Source organism: Coturnix japonica, chromosome 2, assembly GCF_054131305.1.
Source record: "Coturnix japonica strain WE chromosome 2, WE-NBRP24, whole genome shotgun sequence".
NCBI classification, from domain to species: Eukaryota; Metazoa; Chordata; class Aves; order Galliformes; family Phasianidae; genus Coturnix; species Coturnix japonica.
In genome coordinates, this window is record NC_140664.1 from 136,253,511 (window position 1) to 136,262,620 (window position 9,110).

Below are 9,110 nucleotides of genomic sequence, written 5' to 3' on the forward strand. Positions count from 1 at the left end.
AAATACTTGTATGCGTGTCTGTGCGTGTGCTCTTCCTGCATTCTGAAACCTCTTAAGATCCTAAAATGAATCACATTTCTTGGCAAATATCAAGGCATATACCCTGTTCCCTGGAGCAAGTGACAGTCTAGAGTGGACTATGTGTTCAAGCTGATTTCTTTCTTTTTTTTAATACAAGGATTTGAATGTAGATGCCTTAATTGGCTGCGTCAGGAGCTCAGGTCACTGATTCCAAACAAAATATCCTCATTATCCAGCAGCACTTTTTCCAAATCGATACACTGACACTAATTTCTTCCATTTAATCATAGAACCAGAACCTTTGCAATTGGAAGGGACTCTTAAAGGCAATCTGGTCCAACCCCTCTGCAATGAACAGGGACAGCCACAGCTCCATCAGGTGCTCAGAGCCCTGTCCAGTCTGACCTTGACTGTTTGCAAGCATCCACCACTTCTCTGAGCAACTCCTCCAGTGCTTCACTAACCTTGTTGTAAAAAGGCTTTTTCCATCTAGTCTAAATCTCCCCTCTTTTGTTTGAAACCATTATTTCCCCTTGTCCTATCTCAACATACTGTCTGTCCCCTTGTTTCTTATATCTCATTGTAGATACTGGAAAGCCACTCTGAGCTCTCCCTGGAGCATTCTCTTCCCCAGGCTGAACAGCCCTGGAGTGAGTTCTTTCAGCCTGTCCTTTGAGTAGAGTTGTTCCATCCCTTGGATCATTTTTTTGTGGCCCCTCTCTGGACATGTTCCATCTGGTCCATGTCCCTCCTGCACTGAGGATTCCACATTTGGATACAGTTCTCCAGGTGAAGTCTATAGGGCAGAGCAGAGGGGCAGATCCCCTCTCTCACCCTTCTGGCTGCGTTGCTTTGGATGCAGCGCAGTATAGAGTTGGCTTTATGGGCTGGGAGGGCATACAGCTGCCTCATGTCCAGCTGCCACCTACCATTTAGAAAAGATAATATTGCTTTTAATGAAGTCACTTCAAAGATTTTCTCATAAGTGTTCTTAAAAAAATCCAGTATTGTGCCTGTAATAGTTCCATCAGCCTTAAAGGATCCAACTACCAGTGGATATAAGCTATCCGTTAGACAATTAATTATCAGTTAGGAAAGTAAGATTTAATAGGGAGCTGCTGGAGTCGCTATCCCTGGCAGTGTTCAAGACGCATCTGGATGAGGAGCTATGAGATCTGGTTTAGTGGCTTGTGGTAGCAATAGTAATGAGAAGACAGTTGGACTAGATGATCTTGAAGGTTCTTTCCAACCTTGTGATTCTATGGTTCTATGATTGAGGTCCCTTTTCTATCTACTTCTACTCAATTCAGTGATACATCAGGGATGCTGGAGCACAGGCAGGGAACCTTATCTGGGGCCAATCATACAGACTGACTTGTTCCCTTGAGTGCCAGATTAGATCTTACAGTGGCATTTAATTAAAAAGGATTCAGTTCAACTGAAGGATCAGGAGAAATTTCCATAGCTGTCTCATCCTGTCTCCATGGGATTTTTCACTTCATTGACTTCTTTCTTATTTTGTTTCTTTACAGCAGTGGGGAAATAATCTTTTTATTCCTCATCCAAGAACTTGACCAAGTCATTAAGTTTCCCAGCTTTGCTTCACTGAAGTGAGAGCTACTCAGTATACTTAGTTTTCTTCAGCACCTCTGTGGTGTCAGGGTGTCCTGCAGATGACATTCTACTGTGTTTATAAGGATCTATGGAAGAAGCTCCAGCCACAGGCTGATCCACTCCCAAAAATATAGTTTACAGAATCCCAGATGGGGCCTGATCTGGATGTAGTGATCTAAGCAGTGAAATATCATTTGCTTTCACTTTCAGGATGTAATTAACTCGTTTATCAGAGAAGGTGGAAGAGCTGAAGTAGAAACTGAAACAAGCTGCAGGTGTCAAGAAGCCAAGAAGCTAAATCTTATCTCCTAATAAATGGAAAGGAATCAATGTTCATTAATTCCAGAGCAGCTAAGGAAAGAACAATCTGTGTGCCTTGCTCTGCCAGAAGCCACGAGACAAATGGAGCCCCTGGCCATCTGGGTCAATAGAGAGACAAATGGTTTTGTAGAAGCATGGTAAATGTGGGAGCTGGCCCCAATAGATTTGTGCAGTTGCAGTTTAAGTTCTGCTTTCTATGACCTCTAAATCAAATGTTGTCTCTCCTTGTCTAGAACAGGCCTTGCTGTTTTCTTTTCCTAAATGACAGCCATGCACAATAGGAGTGGGATTTACTATCCCATTTTTATCCTATTATTTCCTGTTTTGTGGGATGCTTTGTGTTATACAGCAAATCCATGTGGAGCTGGAAGACTGGAAACTGGGTTTCCAAAGGGGACTCCTGCCATTCTGGAGAGGATCTCAGGCAGACCCTTCGAAGTACTGCAATGGTAGTGATCTTGTATTCAAATGGAATCCTTCTGGTCCCCCAGTGAGATGGCAGGTGTTTGTAGCAGAAGGGTCTACATGGTCAGAGCTAGGGAAGAAGTCAGTACTGTGTCCCATTATTATAAGCACGAAGTCACAGAAAAAAAACTGTATCGTATTGGCAGCCCACTCTTATTGTCTGAGCTCAGGCCATTTGGGGCAACAAAGAAAGAAAAATAAAAAATGATACGCATCATTGGAAAAGAACTGCCAAAGCACTGGGTCCACAGGGATCATGGCAGAAAGAGACACCCAAAGCAACATCTTCCATGAGGTGTTAGCTTGATTCAATGGGTAACGTTAAATGAAAGGGGATGCATTTCATCAGTCTCGTATTGATGTCAATCACATGTGTTGAGATGAAATGTCGACCTTACTAAACTGAAATGGTTCCCTTCAGGAACGTTTAAGTATTTTGACTTTGTTCCAGTCTGAGAGGAAAACAAATGTCAAAATATCAGTCTCCTTGTGCAAGAGCAATGCCATTGCCCCATGTGCTGTGCAGTTGCATTTGTTCCTCTGTTCATTGCATCTAATGCTTTTTTTTTCATTGGAAAGCTTTAAATGGAGATGTTTGGAATTGGTTCTGAAGACCTAAACAAGGCCGAGCATACTTCTATGAGCTTTCTCCTTTTTCTTTCCTTGTTTTCCAAGTGATGTGATAAATTGAATCATGTATAGATTCCACATGCACGTGCCCAGACTTTACTTGCAAATGAGCACACATTTGTATGCAGTCATGCACGTGCAGTGTCAAGAAGGCAGTGAAGGCAAACAGAACAGTTTATGCCAAATAGTGGCAGTAGAGAAAAGGGAATGGAATTCTAGTGACAAAATGCCAGAAATGTGGGGAGAAAATATCTAAAAAGAGAAAAGGGAGAATTGATTACTGTTTGCCTCACTCCCAGAGAAAAGCAAATCTTTACCTGAGAGGTAGGAGGCTTTCTGGAGTACAGTAAATAATATAATAGTTGTCCAACATAATAGCAAAATTAATCTTCTGAATTTCGACCTGAACTAAAGATACATTTCTACTGTATCTCAGATGCTTATCTTTGGGTGAGGTTGAAAGGCAGTGCTGTCTTCTTAAACTAACGTCTCTAGAAGGAGTATAGAGGATCACTTTAAAGTAGAGAACTTAATTTCAGATGGCTAAAGTTAGGTGAAATTGATCTCGTTTTTCTGTCCATCCTCTGATGCTGGTCAGGCTCCAGTTGATGACATTCTATACTCATTACCTCCAAGAGAGTTTCTAGTGAGCTAATAAAGGAAGGAATTCATGATTTTGGAAAAGGATAAACATCAAGATCTCTGTTCTCAACAAATAGCCTTGAAAAAACAACAGTGGGTGATATGCTACATAGACAGAGATCTTGAAATAGAAAGTTGGTTCAACATTTCTGTGAGATGTCAGCAATTTTTGACTGAGCTTTGCCTGGAGATATTCAACTAGTTGGAACTAATCCATTTCCAGAAGAGGTGAATCAGTGTCTAGCAATTCACTAAGCCAGTTGCCCGAGTGCTTGCTGCTAAAAATCTGTGCTGGTTGCTAAAAATCTGCATTTCATTGCCTTCCTGAGGGTAGAGTCCACTGCATGCACAAGTGCATCCAAGGAGGCAGCCCCCAGCTCTCATTTGAACTAGTGGGGATGGGAACTGTGCATGTCAAGCAGAACATCTCAGGCCAGGCCATAAACCTTTGTGGATGTGAGATGAGTGGGTGAGGGGTGGGGAAGAAAAAGTGCTGTGTAAACTAGGGAACAGTTTTGTCATTGAGTATAAATTGGCCCTAAGTACTTTGCAGCTGCAATGAAAATTTGGTCTCTGCCCATCCATGGGGACTGGAAACGAGCCTTCAGGTATAATAGGGGCCGACACTTTGACAGTTACTTGAATATGGAGCAGCATACATTTCCTTACATGTTCTGTAACAACTTTTCCTGAAATATATGGGGCTGGATTAAATGGTCAATAAGCCTCTTTTGTATTGGCTTTGTTTATATTGAGACAGCAGAGATTTGCCTTCAACCTAGTGATTGAGTCTGGCAACAATTTAATCAGGTCTCTGCTTGTAGAATGGAATAATGCCCTTCTCTTCCTAGGACACAAAGGAAAGCCAAGAAATTAAGCTTCTTGTTTAGGATTTGAATGACATTAAAACACAAACCCGAGAAAATTCCTTTCTGTGAGAATTCCTGTAGCACTGTTACTGCAGGTGGGATTCAACTTCTATTTAAAGGCAGCTAAAATTAGAGATGAGATTCAGCCAGATGTTCAGCCATCCAAAAGTGAAGGTATAGGAATAAGTAGGAGTCAGACGCATTTGACTGCTGTGTGATAGTGGTCAATCACACCTTCACTTTCTCAAGACTCATCTAAGGAGGGTTTCTAGTCTTGGGGAATCTGAGTGGATTGCAGTTTCAGAATACCCAGTATGATGCTTCTCTGTAGCCCATCAGAAAGAAGCACCTGGGTGACTCATTACTGTAATACCAAGCACAATGGCAAAATTGACTAAGGCATGCATGCTATCCTCATAACGTGCTCTTCAAACAAATTCATCTCCTCCTGCTGCTGTGTGACTTTAGAAGAATCTCCGTGACTTCTAATTTTCCAGGGATTGACTACTTTATGACAAGGGCACTGAGCTGAATTCAGAAAATCATCTAGATTCATCACCAAATGTCATATTTAGATTGACTATTGGTTACCCAAAGTAGCTGTGCCCTCACAAAGAAATAGACACAGTTAAATTTAATCATTTAAAGACTGAAATCTGATGTAAACTAATTGTGTAGGTATTGTACCAGGGATTAGTTCATCATAGAGACCTACCCTAGCCTGCTCTCTGGAGAAGCTGATCTCTCATCACGGACTCTAGAGGGAGCCTGGATGACTGCTTTAGAGCAGATACACAATTTTAGATAGCTAAAATGAGGTGATACAAATCCTGGTAGGGCTATTTTCTACCCAACAATTCTTATTACATTTTTCTATCTATCTCAGCAAAATACAACATTCACTCTTGGAAGCTGTGTAGTTCCAGTTGTGTTTCACTTACACTCTGGTGAGAAGCTGCAAGGAAATTGCAAGTATCAGAGGTGAAACTCAAAGACAATGGGGACCTTTATAAACTGATGAACAATTCCTATGGCTGTTACTTTGCTGATGAATAGAAGAAATGATGAAAGCACTGGTAAATATTGGTGTTTTTCAGTACTAAGGGAAAATTCAAGAAAAATCTGTATCAATCATATTTAGATCTGCTCTTCCTCATCAGAATAATTAACTCTATTACAGTTATTTTACAGCAATACACTTATTTAACTGTATTACAGATCTGTTTGGACACTGTTTTTGTCTACTTGCTTGTCAGGAGTCTCAGACGTTGTCTCAGTAACTTTTGAACTTGTTGCTCAATTTTAAATAAACTTAACAGCTGGACAGAAGTTCTTTAAATACAAAATACTGCAGGTTTAGTGAAAATATTTTGCTGTGTGAAGAGGAAAAATTCCACAAAAGAACCATTTGCATGCAATATGCTGCAGGTTGAAATCCTCACTGAAGAAATAGTAAGGATGGAGCTGCAGGAGACAAAACTCTGTAAGCTTTGCTGCTTGTGGAACTGCTTTTCTTTTCTGTTGTCTTCTATTTAAAGAAGGAACTGTTTCTCTACCTTCTTCCCAAATTTAGATAAAATTCATTTATTCCGTGGGATGTGTAAGCAGTGGTCATGCAATTGCATTATGGTCTGATGAGTTTGGGAAGACAAAGCCTAATTTAGAACCATGATATAAAAAGAAAAGTAGAAAACCCCCAAAGTCCCAGACCTACGGTAAAATTTGCTTAAATGCATCTTTGGTATTTTTTTAGCGGTCACCTACTTTTGCAATGTTGATTTCAGCAACATAAGGTCACCCAGAGGGAAACTACGACTAAATATTATTGGACTCCTGAGAAAATCTAACTATAGGATTCCCTGAAAAGGAGATTGTTATGGGAGGGAAAAAAAACAAAACAACTAAACAATAGGAAGGCAAAAGAAAGGTGGAGAATGGGAAGAAAAATCTTACAAGTCTATATCAAAACAACAGCACCTCGCTGAGAACAATGTAGTGTCTGGGTTTTTTTCCTCAGTACTGAATTTAGGGTAAGATTTATGGCTCCTACTTCAACAGTTCAGTTTCTTAGCAAATGAGTCAGGCAAAAGAATGTCTTACTCACAGATGGTAGGCACTGTCATGGAGAAATTAAGTGACTTGATGGGGGTCAAAAAAACCAGATGCTTATAGACTTGGGAAGTGATCCCAAACCTCTTACATCCTTGCCTGATGATTTAAAATAAGGTTGTCAATGAATTTTAACTCTGTGAAAGTAGAGTGTGAAGTTTAAGCCAGTTATCTGGATGCTTTTTTTTTTTTTCACACATCTAAAAGCAAGCAGCTCCAGATGTTTTGTTTCACTTTGCTCAGTTGTCTGTCATTGGGTGGGTTTATCAAGCTTGGATTGATGCTTCTTTGGCTCCTGTTCGCAAATAAATATTCAAAAGATTTGAGCAGTATGCCACACGCAGAAAGGAAGCCATTTGTTTGACTTACAATGACTTCTTGCTACAGTACAATGTCTTTTTTTCATGTCATTTATTATATAAGGTCTGCTGAACAGCCAAATCGCTCCTCCAAGCACTGTGGTCAGCTGGTTGCAGCTGGATTATTAAGGCCTTAATAGACATCATCTCAGTTTACTTGAAGACTCTATATTATGCATACATACAATCATTCTGTTTGGAAAAGACCAATAAAATCAAGTCCAACCACCACATGACAAAGTCCAGGAATAAACTATACTCCTCCACATCTACACATCTCTTAAATACTTCCAGGGATGGTAACTTCACCACATGCCCAAGTAACCTGTCCACTCTTGTCAGTATTCTTTGAAGTCCATAACTTTACTATGTGTGGACCATCAGCCAGGGCCCATAGTTTTGCAGTCAGCTGTAGCTGCCACTGTTGCCAGAGGAAATGAACTCCAAACCCTTCTCTTCCACCTTATCAATCAAATTGCCGCATTCATGTAGGAGGAGAAAGCAGAGACCAGTTGTAGACACTAAATACCAAACAGACCTTTAAACATGATTTTCCTGTGAGGTTTGTTTTGTTCACTTAATGAAAATGTTGTTAGCAGAGATGTAGGAATGAACCCAGCAGAGGAGTCAGCATGTGACTTTATTGCAGCAACCCTTGTCCTTTTTCACCCCACTTCCATATCAACTGTATCTCCTGTGTAATGACAAGGGTTAATGATAACACTGCAGAGGTCAAACATTAGAAGGTGATAAAAAAAAAGGAACTGTTCTTCCATACACCTTGGTTCATTGAGTTCAAAGGCAAGAGAACACACAGATATGTATATCTTGGTTTGGATTACAACAAAGCTTCACCTGTGAGGCCACTGAAAATGTATAGGCTTGCACTACAAGTAAATTGTAATCTAGACTGAAGTCAACAATTCTTTAGGGAAATACATAAATCCTCCTGTCTTTGTGCTTAGGCCACCTTAGTAGGCAGCTAAAGGTTGGGACAGGATGGGACAGGACAGAATAAGATAGGGTAGGGTAGGGTAGGGTAGGGTAGGGTAGGGTAGGGTAGGGTAGGGTAGGGTAGGGTAGAGTATGGTAGGGTAGGGTAGCGTAGGGTAGGGTAGGATAGTTTAGCTGGAAGGATCTACAAGGTTCTTCAATTCCAACTACCATGTTAGTGTAGCATGTACGAAAACCATGACGATTTTCATCCTCTGTCATCCAGGGGAGCTGAGAGAACACACCTAAATGGTTACTACCATCAGTTGAATCAGTATGAAACTCAACTTATTAGTCTGTGGCAGCCTGGACCTTGCAATATCAGTTAGGTGGGTCATCAGATACCACAGGTCTTGTGTCTGAAGTTAAATGGCATGGCAGTGTTTAGTGGTATGACTCCTGCCTACGTTCACTGAGAATCATGTGAATCATTCCCACCACTCCTTTGCAAATTGCACAGCAAACCTACAGAATAATCAGCACACTGCCATGACTGATCTGCAAGGTTTCCTTAAGCCTGCTCTTTATTACTGGTGGGACTTCCTCAGCTCTTTGCTGTCATTTTTGTAATGTCTTGGCCTTGAGGCAAAGAACCATACCTTCAGGTTGCATTTTCAGGCAATGTAACAAGGAGTTTCTTGATTTGTATGATGAAGGACATGTTTCTGTCTGTTTGAAATGTTGTGACTGCTGCCTCGCCTGCCATAGCTGCAAAGCTGTTACAATATTATGACAAGCAGTTTTCAAATCCCAGAGCGCTTGTGAAATGCTGGAAAGTTTATGGCCCACAGCATCCTTTTCCCTGCTGAGCAGGATGGAAAAGAAAGAGAAGGATGGAAAATAAAGTTGCCTTATCAGAAATGAATGAATGGATGGTCTGTTATTAGCTTAGTGTCCCGAAGGCAAGAAGAAGTTAACAGCCAGCAAACTCCTACCATGAGTATGGTAATGGCTAATGCCCCAGGGATATTTTTTTCTCTTTAAGGAGAAAGTAATCATGCAGAACTGAAATACTTTCCTCCCTGCTTCTACTCTGCACAGACAAGAGTGAAAAAAAAACCACAAGGCTTCAGTGGAACTCAGTTTA